General features: G+C 48.6%; 1 protein-coding gene across 11 annotated transcripts in view; it reads right to left on the bottom strand.

The window, feature by feature from the left end:
• FRMD4A (FERM domain containing 4A) overlaps nucleotides 1-12228 on the bottom strand; it is a 378230-nt gene that overhangs the window by 134160 nt on the left and 231842 nt on the right. The window lies entirely within an intron of this gene.

The following is a 12228-nucleotide window of genomic DNA, read 5'->3' on the forward strand; positions in this document are numbered from 1 at the left end:
TCTGTGGCTGAGGAGCTGGAGCAGCCTGCAGGAGGGCTGACTGTACACAAGGCATGCATTCTTTCTCTGCTCCTTGGCTTCTGCACCTTGAGGACAGAAAATCTGATCCTGACCTTTGCAAAACATTTTGAGGTCCATCGGTGACAGCAATTCCTGACTTATACGTTTGTTTACTCTAATACAGAGATGCTACAGAAAGGAAATCTGCCTCATGGTTACTCATGGGATCTTCTGAACTGCAGCTGTTTTTCTCAAGGAAAAGACGTTTTAGTTACCTTTATCACAAGACTTTAAATCTCCTTTGGAGGCTTCTACCCAAATATTTACACAACGGGTTTCCTAGGGAAGGCAGGCTGGCGGTTATTTTGCTTTGTGCCATGAAGTGCTCTGATGATTGCCCTCCTCTCTATTCATCTTCACTGTAACTCAAACATTGTCTCAGAGAATCCTGTAAACTGTCTGTGACACAGCCCCAAAACCTCCACAACGCTCAGCTAATCCCTGTACACCCAACACTTTGTCACTAAATTATCACAACTGCCCACAGAGCTGCTCCATCCAACACAAACTGCCAAGGTGATGGGAGGAAACAGCTCCAAAGAGAACCTTTCCCTTTCAGAATGAAAAAACCCCTCCTGGTGAAAGCACTGTCACACTAAATAACTCAAAGGCACCAAATGCAAATGCTATTTACAATGTCAGTTCTATAAATATCCGTGGCACGTTTCATTAGCCGATGACTGCAGGAATAAAGAAGAATACAGCATTTTCTTCCTTGAATCACATCAGAAATTATAATTGGAGGCAATTACTGTGCTGAATCCACAAAAATCTGTGTCACTCTGTCCACTGTTTGGACAGAGCTGCTGAAAGCAGATAGAGAGAGATGACAGCCCACTGATTACAGTAACTCTTAGATTAAACATCCTGCTCCCACTTGACCACTTCTTCCCGCCTTCTCATCCTGGCAACTCCTAAGCTTGTTGAGAGAGAGAGGGAGGAAAAGCAGTGTGTTTTTGATGTCTGCACAGCTTTGCACATGTGGCAGCACTCCACTTTGCTGAACTGGGGCCAGTCTGGCAAGCATCTGCCTGTAGCACTGACCAGCACTGCCTCTCCATGTGCCTGCGTCCATCTGCTGTCTCCTGTCCTACACTCACACTTCAAGACCCTGGAGGAATGGACTATCTTTATTTTTATGCCATGTGTTTGCAGAGCATCCTCCCCGTTGCTGGTCTGCATCTGCACCTAATAAATGTTACTGATGGTGGCTGGGATGAGGGTGGCTGTGAGTGTGAAGAGCTGAGCCACATGGCTGACCCTTGATGGGCACCTGGGAAAGGGGACATGAGGAGGAGGAGGAGCACTGGCTGGGCTCTGCCCTTGGGGCTTGCTTGTTTTTGCAGTCATAGAATCACAGAATCATTAAGGTTGGAAAGACTTCCAAGAACACCAAGCCCAACCAAACACCATCAGGCCCACTAAATCATATTGTGCAGAGACACAGATACTGCTTTTTCAAACACTTCCAGGGGTGGTGACTCCACTTCCCTGGAAAGCCTGTTCCAGTGCTTAAATCTGGTCATGTAGGTGTGACTCAATGGAAAAGATACCTAATGAAGAGGAGGAAGTAACTTGGTGCAAATCTGGTTCACCTGTCCCAGCCATGGGATTTGCCCAGTGCCCTGCACTGGTGAGCACATCACCATGGTCTGCAGCACTGCCCATGCCATCCTCTGGTCCAAGCCCAAAGCCCTCACACTCACTTCCCTGCTCTTCCTTTGCACTAAAATGGGCAATATCTGAGGCACCTGTGCCTCAGTGGCTGGAATCTCTGAGAATGTGAGACAGTCAGGAGAAACTGTTATTTCTCAATAAATACAGTCCTCATTTCCACTATTAATTTCCACAAGCCTTTCCTAGATAAATGATGAATAGTAGTTTGTGTTATTGTTTTTTTAAAAAAAGGTAGAAAAAATATTTTAATTTGGCCCATTACTCCTGGCTTGTGAGCAGAGGTCCATGTAGCCTGTCCTGTCTGCCAACACAGTTCAGAACATGAGCTGAGCTTTCTGAAATTAGCAGTACAGAATCCCAGAATGGTTTTGGTTGGAAGGGACCTTAAAGACCATCTAGTTCTAACCCCTGTGCCACAGGCAGGAATGCCACACACTAGATCAGGTTGCTCAGAGCCCCATCTAACCCGGCCTTGAACACTTCCACAAATTTGGTATGAAGAAATAGGAACCCAATAAACACCTTTTGACCTTTTGTGTGTGCCCATTAGGCACTTTTTCATTCAAATCTGTTCATGCTACTATTTCTTATGGGAAAGGCTATTTGGCACTCTGGAGCAGGAGAGGTTAGCTGTAAGCCAGTTGTTTTTTCCCCTGGGAAGGGTATCCCAGCTCTATTCTCAGGCATTTGTCACCTTCTAGCAGTACTTTGGTAAGAAAACCAAGAGGTTGCATATTCAAATAAACAGGAACAACATTTTAAGTATTCCATTTGAAGGGAACTTGGTGGCAAATGGAGCTTTGAAGCTGAGAAGAAAGGCCTCACAAATATGCTGTAGAAATGGACGATGGCAGTATGAAGAGCAGTAGCCAATGGCTGATGCATAACCAGACCTCACCTTCTAAAGCAGTGTGAGTTTCAGTGCTATGGAAGTGCTTTGAGATTCTGAAATACATGTACAGTCCATAGCTGGATTGACTGGCCAGAAAACAGCAGCTGACAAAGGTGCAGCCTCTCCCACAGGTTTGACAGCACCACAGGAACGTATCGCGTGCGAGGCCTTTGGCTTTCTCTGAGAGCTTCTTTATCCCACTCCTTGAAAAATTAATGTCCTTTCCAATGGATTAGTGAATGGAGGCAAAATTGTCAAAACCATGGTAACAGATACAGCTCTTAAAGTCCTCTCCTATCCCACATAAAGGGAGTGGTGCTTAGCATTACCCACTGCATGGGGGAACTGCACAGGGATCTGTGTTTCAGAGGGGTGACATCAAGTGATGCAATGATTTCTGCCAAGGCTCATTTGTCAGGAGAGAGGAGAACAGCCTCAGTAATTACAAAGCAAGAGTCCTCCTGGAGAAGGGAGGTGGGACAGTGTCAGCTGGGGTGTCACCCTGTCGGAAGCACCGCTGGGACGGACGGCGCGACCCAGCCATTGTGTGGATGCCGACACGGAGTGATGGGAGAAAAATTAAGGCAAGCTGCAGGCTGAGTGACCTGGTGACTTCCCTGTTTTGTCTTAGGAGCTGACAAAAGAATTCCTGGCCTGCCCAGGGGCTCCTTTCTTCCTCCACACAGCACTTTTCCAGCCTTGCTCGGGCTCGGCATCACTCAGGGACATCTGCACAGGTTATTTTTCATGCTTCCCCTAAACAGCACTCAGCAAAAATGCTCTGATTCAGCAAAGCCCATAGCTGTGTCCATAAATCCCCTTTATTTCAGTGTGACATAAGCAAGTGTTTAAGTGGCTTACTGTATCAGGGCTGAAATGAAAAACCGTCTCCTACGATCCTTAAGTCCATTTACAACATCAAGCAATAACTCTCAGGCGAACTTTAAAGCCGGGAATGCCGCGTCTTAACCTCAAAACACTTGGTGCTTGAGCCGTGTAGTCAGAATGAAATCTAATTCCAGCACCACGTTTTAAACCGAGCAGGGCATCACCCAGCAGATGTCTGAATTACTGCTCTGAGCGTGGCCAGCCCCAATGGCCTGATTGCAGTGATATCCTGAGATAAGAGAGCCCTTTCCTGGACAGACCGGCTTCCTCACCACAGTGGAGGCTGGGCTGGCTCAGGTCACGTATTGTTTTCTTTCTTGAAAATAATACAGATCTAAATCTGCTCAAATACAAAGGGAAGCAGAAATTCTTGCACCCTCCCTGCCCTGTGATGTTGAGGCAGGAGGAGAGGGCATTCCCAACGCAGACTTTTTACTATGTTTGACTCCTCTGCCCCTGTAACTCTGTCCCTTCCCTTTCTTGGCAAGGAAATAGATAATTTGCCACTATAAAAATATACCAGTTTCCAAGAATTATCCTCACTATTTACAAGGCAGGAGTGGAGAGTGTAGCAGTTCTGATATGGTCAGAGCATTCCCTGAGCTCTGGAGCTGGGGCTGACCACAGGGAGGTTACACAGTCTTCAGTATTATTTATTATTTTTAGTCTAGAGTATTCATTGGTCACAGATGTCTTAAACTTGCAGATTTGAAACACCTTCACACAGTAGAAGTTTGTTTTGATAAACCTTGAGTCAGCTGCTCAGTTGTGCAGGTGGTTCAACATGGTAACCTGCTTTGGGGATAGCATTTTTTGGTTAAGCACATGCCAGAGCTGTTAAAACTTTGCCTCAAATTGGGATATTGTAGTTGCCTTCTCCACTTTTACTCGGGAAGCCCATGTTGTTCCTACACCCTTTCTGCATGTGCAGCAAGCTGGTTGCACCCACCAATGGATATAAATAATAAATAATAAATTATAGTGCAAAAGAGGCAGCCCAGCTGCTCCTCCTCCCCCCAGCCTGGCAGCACTGTCAGGCAGATGAGTTTTGAAGGAGTCAGGGGCTTCCATCCTCTCCCAACAGACCTCCCTGCACAGCCTCATGGACCTGGAATATCATCTCCTGCTGGAGCCAGCACCAAGCCCTGGTGAGAGAGAAAGAGCTGCAGTCCTGCTCAGAACTCCACCACTTCTTACAGAGCAGATGATGAGCTGGTCACATTTAGGGCATTTTTAGGTCTGGTGAAACCACTGGATCCACATGAAACCACTACAGCCCCAAAGGGTTGCATCCTATGGGAAGTAGAAGGGGAATGGCAAGGACAGACTCATTCCACCTTACAGACCTTGGGACTGCTCATCCAGACTATGCTATTCCTCTGCAATGCCAAAGGAATGCCCAAAGACTGAAAAATTGCCACTAACACAAGAAAAAAAATTGCAAAAACGGTCCCCATCATACCTCCAGTAATGAGACAACAGGTAGACAATCCTCCTTGCTGCCAACTTCACAGTTAACACCCAAAATAACTTGCCCTGTACATAAATTTCTCCTGATCCAACTCAGCTCAGCCAAACTCTGAGAACATCTTTATTTGGTGATCTTTTCTTTTTGTATTTCCCCCAGGGTGAACTTATTTTCTGGATAATAATCCCTCTAAGGCAAGTTCTGCAGCATCAACCCATGTTTGAGCACTGCATATGAGAGCTGTGATCCATCATTTGGGTTGCCAGTCCCTAATGCAGCCCAAAGAAATAAATATCAACAGCAGAGCTAAAATGGGAGGCCCAGAGGGAAAGAGGATGAAGGATCTCTGGTGTCTTTGCACAAGGACAAGCAGAGTGGCCCTGGCACAGGTGCTTCAGCAACTTTTGTGCTTCAAGAAAAACCAAAATATGCCTGGGAAGGGTCTTGATTTTCCTGGAAGAGAAATTCACTCTGTTTGCTGTGCACAAAGGACACAGCATTATCTAAGGGAAAATGATCTAAATTATCTGTGAGGGAAATCCTTTACCAATGAGGGACTTGAAGCCTTTATAAGTCACAAAAACTTCTTTGCAGGGGACTCCTGGTCACCTTCTGGTTCATTCCTTTCCATATTCTGCAGCAAGCACTGTGAGTCATCATAGGATAATGACCATGTGGCAATAAAGTACATGGCAATAGGTGATTATTATTATTATTTTTCCCAAAGGTATTATCATGTCTGTTAATCTCTCCTACATCTGACATGTTAAATTCCTTTTAAACACACATAAATTTTTAATTTTTTGTACAGTTTCACACTTGAAACGTGGCATACTTTCAGCAAAATGTTCCAGATATCACTTGTTTGTGCATGCAGACAGGGTGTAATTACATGAGAGCATCCAAGCCTTCTGGGAACACATTCACAGGAGGTTTTGTTTAGTTATAGAAGAAAACAGGACGATTTATTTGCTATTGAAACTAATGTGATTTGCCAGAGGAAAGAAAAATCAATGTGGGTTCATAGAAAGATGACCAAAGTGACCCAAGGCAGTGGAAGTGATAGCATGTGTGAAATATTTCTAAAGGACAAATGAAGATTTATGGCTTGAAGTGTCCTTTTAGTGCTCATTGGGTGTTTTGTACCTGGTGTATCACTGAGCCTTGGGAGGTGTGAGGGTGCTGGCCTGATCAATGGGGCCAAGGCACTGGGCACTGCATCACTCAGGTGCTGCAACACAGCAGGTCAAGGGACAGCACTGAGCACTGTTATACACAGCACATAATAGAAAACACACTTACAAAAGCCATTCCAGATGTGAAAGAACTAAAAAAAAGGCTAAATGTTAATCTGTGTACAGAACTGTTGGTTTTGTTGGTTTTTTCCCCCTTCTTGTTTTGAATAACACTCCAAGAACTGATATGCTTCCAGTGGGAAAACATGTCAGCGGGTTTTTTCCAGCCACTGCTAATCAGCAGCTCTGACACACTCTTGATGTTGGGAGCCAGGGCTGTGGCTGTGCCCGGGCTGGGCAGCTGCCAGCAGCTCTGCCTGAGCAGCAGCAGCAGCTGACAGGGTCAGAGCAGGGTGGGCAGCAGCCCCCAGAGCTGGGTCTCACAGGCAGGACGGCTGAGATGCAGAGCACATTCAGATGACAAGCAGCTGACTCATCCTCAGAGATGCAGGTGTTTGCAGAAACCAGTCCTGCTTGCAGGAGTCTGGTTTGGTGCTTTCTGCTCCCACTTTGCTCCTGAGTGCACCCATTGCTGAGTGGGGCTGCAGGGCTGGGACATCTCCCAGGGCTCTGCCTGCACCCCTGGATGAGGGGTATGACGGGGTCCAATCTGCTTTCTCCAGCCGTGATTGTCCATATTTAGTATGTCATGAGATGTCCTGATGCAGAGATGACCTGGTCTTGCTGCACCAGTAGCCAAAGAATTCTCCATACAGGTGGGGCAATATTGTGGCATTAGTCAGGCTGTCACTGGGGGTATAAACACTTGTGTTTCTGGGGAGGGCAAGGGCTCAGACTAGCCCCACTCAGGGCTCATGCAGGGAAAACTACTTTCAGGACACAGCCGGTGCTTTTATACCCCCAATCACAGCCTGACTAATGCCAGGATATTGCCCCACCGGTATGGAGAATTCTTTGGCTACTGGTGCAGCAAGACCAGGTCATCTCTGCATCATGACATACTAAACATGGACAGCCTGTTACCTCTGCAGAGGAGAGACCTGAAATAAACACTTCAAAACAAACCTGTTTTTTATATGCCTCTGCTTTTTAAGAGCCAGGGAAGGATGTTCCTTTCTGGAACTAAACACAGCAGATCTTTAGTGCTATGAAGAATCAATGCAGAAGAGTTAAGGATGGGAAGAGAAGAGGGAACAGCCTGATGCAATGTCTGCAAACTCAGCAGCTGAATCTGATACCCCTGAGCCCTAAGCTCCCAGCATTCAATAGATTCAATATCCATTTTGGAGCAGGCTTCTGCCACGTACAAAGTCAGCTGTGCCTGTGACAGGGGACTGCGAAAGTGAGGACACAGCCCAGCACTGTTGGATGTGCAGATTTCCCTCAGAACTGCCATCAGCACTCCAGAAGGCACATTCCATGGTGCAACACAGAGACAAAGCTGACTTGGTGCTCCCTGGCAGTTCTCCCTGGTCTTGGTGAGGAATAAGTCCGTTTTCCCAATTCCCACCACCTCCTGCAGCACAAGCCCAGGTGACACCTTCATTGACTGCATAACCACCCCAGCAGGGATTCAAAGCATCCCAAGGAGCCCAGGCCACTTCAGATATAACTTTCTTCTCTTTTGGATTTTGCAGTCCAGAATTGCAGAAGACATTGGAAGTCACCTCCAGATTTATTTTCCAGCACGCTTCCAGGCTGGGGGAGGATGTGTGTGTGTGCACAAAGGAAGCACTGTGTTTGATTACACATCCCCTAAATCATCCCTGTCCCCTTGTGTGCCCCATTTCACCAGGAAATGAGTGTGTGAGCACACACGTGGCAGCCACGTGTTGGGATGATGAGTGTCTTCACAAAACCCTGGCTGGGGGCAGCCAGCACAGACATCCCCCATGCACAGCAAGGACAAAACCATGCTCAAATGTGGAAAAATTCACACTCCCCTCTCTAGGACAGGGGCCACGTTTCAGATTTTGTGCTGCCTTTCCAAGCTGCTCACTTGATGCAGCAGCTTTCCATCCCCTGCTTGTCCTGCACAAACCCAGGGCCAGCCTGTGGCTGCCCCACTATCTGCAAAGCCCTTCCCTGCATGAAGTGTTCCAGCTGGGGAGGATGGGATGCCAGCAGTGCTCACAGTGTGTGTGTGGCACAGCTGCAGCCACGTTCAATCCCACACGGCCAGCAAACCCAAACAAGGGTGGGTTTATTTTGATTGGGAGATCTGCAGACTTCTAAGAAGGAAAATAAATAAATAATCCAAACACTAGAGGCTGAGCCTGGTGGGTTGGCAAGCCCAACAGCCATTGACAAAATGTTAGGCATTACGTGTGGAAGTGTGCATACAAAAGGATTTCTCTAGCCAAAATGGGAATATCAACCTCTTTTTGGTTTGCAGCTTTCCAGGAGATTTTCATTGGGCCTTTTTACAGTGAATTTAAGTAACAAAAAAGTAAACTTGCCTACCTCTTTTTTTGCCTCGATGACTTTTCCCAAAGATTACTACACTAAATCACAGCTCACCCCACCAGAGCAGGCAGAGGGTGAAAAGATAGTTTAGCTACACACTAGTGATCTTGAGTGTGGGGACGCAGCAACTGTTCCACACCATGTGAAAATATCACAGAGACCCTCAGGACAAAAACAGAAGTGGGCTGTACACAAGAATATTGTTGGTGGCACTGGGAATCAGATGGTCCCAGCTCCTCTGGCCTCCTCCCACTTTAAGGCTGGGCAAGGGCTGAAGTCCCACCTCTATAGAGAGGCACCCAGGGCCTCTGGCACCAGGCTTGGGGCCTCAGAGGAATATCCCACAGCCATGAAGCAGAGGTGCACTGGGAATGGGAGGTACATCAGGGTCTTCTACTTTTTCTGGCAGGCATTCTACTACAGACAACCACAGGCAAGTAGTAAACCTTCAGGCTGACATCCACTCGTGAGTAGGTGGGGTGCAAAGGTGACTTGGAGCACAGGAGACAAGATCAAAACTTGTGTGCTTGCAATTCATCAACATGAAAGTGCTCCCAGAAGCTCAGAACTGATCAAATATCTGTCTGGGGTCCCTCCTCGGTGTCAGATCAGAGAGAAAAGCAATCAAAGTCATTTTTGGTCCTTGACAAGGTTCATCCCCTGAAAAGAAGACAGAGGCTCCAGCTCATTGTGCAGCCTCACCAAATGTGGCTTTCTAGGACATGGCACAAACTGAGATTTACAGGAGGGCTAGGGATTCAGTTTTTGTAAGTCTGGGAGGGAGCAGAAGAAGTATCAGTGGATGTTGCCAGCTGCAGTGGTCCCTGAGGCCATGCTGGGCCATGCACTGCTGGCTTAGGGAACCTGACAGAGGCTGGGACAACCTGGGATTTGGAGCTGGAGCTGTAAGCAATTCCATCCCAGCTTAACCTTGCCAGACCTTGCTGCCTGCTGTGCTCTGCTTGCTCTGGGGCTGCAGGGCAATTCTTTCCTCCAGCTGCTGCAGGGAGCAAGCCAGCAAGGATGGCTGGAGATTGGCATTGCTGAGTGACCTTGGCAGCCAGCTGTGCACCCCAGCCTGTGATGATGAGGCATGGGGATCATCCCAGGGAGATGCAGGTATTTGCTCTTCTGGCTGACCCCATAGCACATTCCCAGCTTCCCAAGAGATGAGCATTTGTGGGATGGCTCTCAGCTAGATGGAGATTCTGGGTGCAGCTCAGAGTAGCAAAAACCTCGATTTCCTCAAACAGAGAGTTTTGAGTAAAAGACACCTGAGTTTCCAGAGAGCTGAGCCCAAGTGTGACCCTGTGCATCACAGCAGCCTTTGCTTGTCCCAGCCATCCAGCTCACAAGAAGTGGGTCATGCAGAGCCTTTCTGCATCTTCAGGGGACACCACTAAGCTCTGACCCCAAATTTGGATAATGCTGGATCAACAGGCTCCTTAATACCTTCTCCACGTGTCACCCCCCTTGCAGTGCATGACCCTTCCTTCACAGGGCTGACAGATTGCAGCTTGAAACTTCAGTGACTCCCCAGCCCCTTTCCATTCTCCCTAATAAACCATTTTCTGCTTCATCCACCCCTGCAGTTTTACTTTGGCTTTGCTGTTAAGCTCAAAACTGATCCAAGCCTTCTGCCATTGCTCACACAGTAACAGCAGCAACCAAGGGGATATGTACCACTGCAATTAATTACCCGTGATGTGTGGGGCTAGATTCCATGACTTGGGAAGTCTTCCCCAGGCTTATGTCCCTCTTAACACCACCCAGTGCACTGGCTGAAGCTCCTGACCTGGCTGAACAGTTTGACAGGATCTCTCTGCACCAAGTGATGCTGCATTGCTGTAGGGCCCTGAGCAGCCCAGTGCTGTGAGCATAGGTATCATCAAATATCAAGTTGCATTTTTAATGCAATAACCAGTTCAGACACGCAACAATAGGACCACCAGAAATAGTCTACAAGGAGACAAGAGTAGCTTGCCCAAAAGGGTTGTGAGCGGCTCACTGGTGCATCTATGCTCAAGATGAGAGATCACATATTTTTAGCCTGGGCATTTAGAACAAAAATTCACTGAAGAACAAAATGCTTATTTTTCACATGCATAAATCCACATGTTCTGCTCCACTGGTGCACTTCTCCCTTCTGTGGAAACTGATCACACAGCATGATGGATGGGCAATGCCAGCTCCTTCAGCCTGGTTGGTTCTCTGAGGGACACAGCTGACCTTAGCAGAGGCACAAGGTGGTGCTGAGCTGAAGACCCTTCAAAACATCCCCTCTTGTACCAAGGAGCAATAAATCCTTGCCTCCTCATGCTTCTGGCACAGCTCCTTGCTCAGCAGCACAGCTGGGCTGCAGAAACCACCCCTCCTGCAGAGCGTGGCACATACCTGCCTGGCACTGATGCTTAAAACCACCTTCAGATATTAATATTTAGAGGAGAACAGGCTGTCTGTAACTTGTGCCAGGAGAGTCGAGCCCAGCAGCAGCTCTGAGCCACAAGGCTGAGCCTGGCGAGGTTCGGCATCACGGTCCAAGTGAGAGCACAGCCAGCAGCCCCCAGCGGGCCTCTGCCCTCACCCCAAGGAGAAAGGGACCATCCAGAGGAGTTGAGCTCCCTCGGGAATTCTCTGGTGCCTGGCAGGCGATTCCAGGCAGGGAAGATGGCACAGACACCCACGCCCCTAACAGACACCTCCATGCATAGGGAGGGGATGCGCATCACCCCCGGGCACCGATCCGGAGGGAAGCGGGTCCGAGACACCCCGATATCCATCTGGAGCTGGGCAGAGCCGGGATCCAGCCTCTCCCGATACCCAAGGCACGGGAAAGCCCGGCTCAGCCGAGCCCATGGATGCAGCGCTCCGGCACAGGCACCACACCCCCTCGGCCGCTGGAAAGGGCGAGCGGTGCCGGCGTTTTTGTTCAGGACAAGGTTTTAAAACCCCAAACCAAACCAGCGAGCTGGGAGTTCAGCTTTCCCTGCGACCTCACTTGCCTGCGAGAGATTTGCTAGATAGCTCCGCATCTGTGTGTGCCGTATTGCTAAACCGCTGCCAGCGCTATTATTAGAAACAATTGTCTCTCCTGGAAATTTTATGGAGAGGTTTGAAACAACTTTTCTGCCGCCCTCCCCAGCAGCCAGCGGTAACAATGCGGCCAAAACCCTCCTTACACCGAGCCAGCCTGCAGGGCGTGCAGATGCACTCCCATACGGGCACAGTTTGGAAGCAGAGCTGTGCACATTTGTCTTTTCCAGCCCTGAATCTGGAGCAACTTTTCTATTCCCGACTCACGAAAAGGTGCGCATGGGGGGAAAGGAAAAACCAAGCCGGGGAGCTTTCCCCTCAGCGAAGCCCCCGGCTGTGCATTAAACTTGCTGCAGCCATTTGGGAAGGGAAGGGAATGGAAGGAGCAGTCCATCTTGGCCGTCAGTGGGGACAGACAGCCAGACTGCTGGGGAAGGGGGGAAGGAATCGCAGCTCCGGCTCCTCTCCCCTCACACACACAACACACACACCCCGTCTCCTCCTTCCCCGCCGCCGCGCTCGGCTCCGCTCCTCGCCCATCGAACCCG

This window comes from Zonotrichia albicollis, chromosome 4 (assembly GCF_047830755.1).
Source record: "Zonotrichia albicollis isolate bZonAlb1 chromosome 4, bZonAlb1.hap1, whole genome shotgun sequence".
NCBI lineage: Eukaryota > Metazoa > Chordata > Aves > Passeriformes > Passerellidae > Zonotrichia > Zonotrichia albicollis.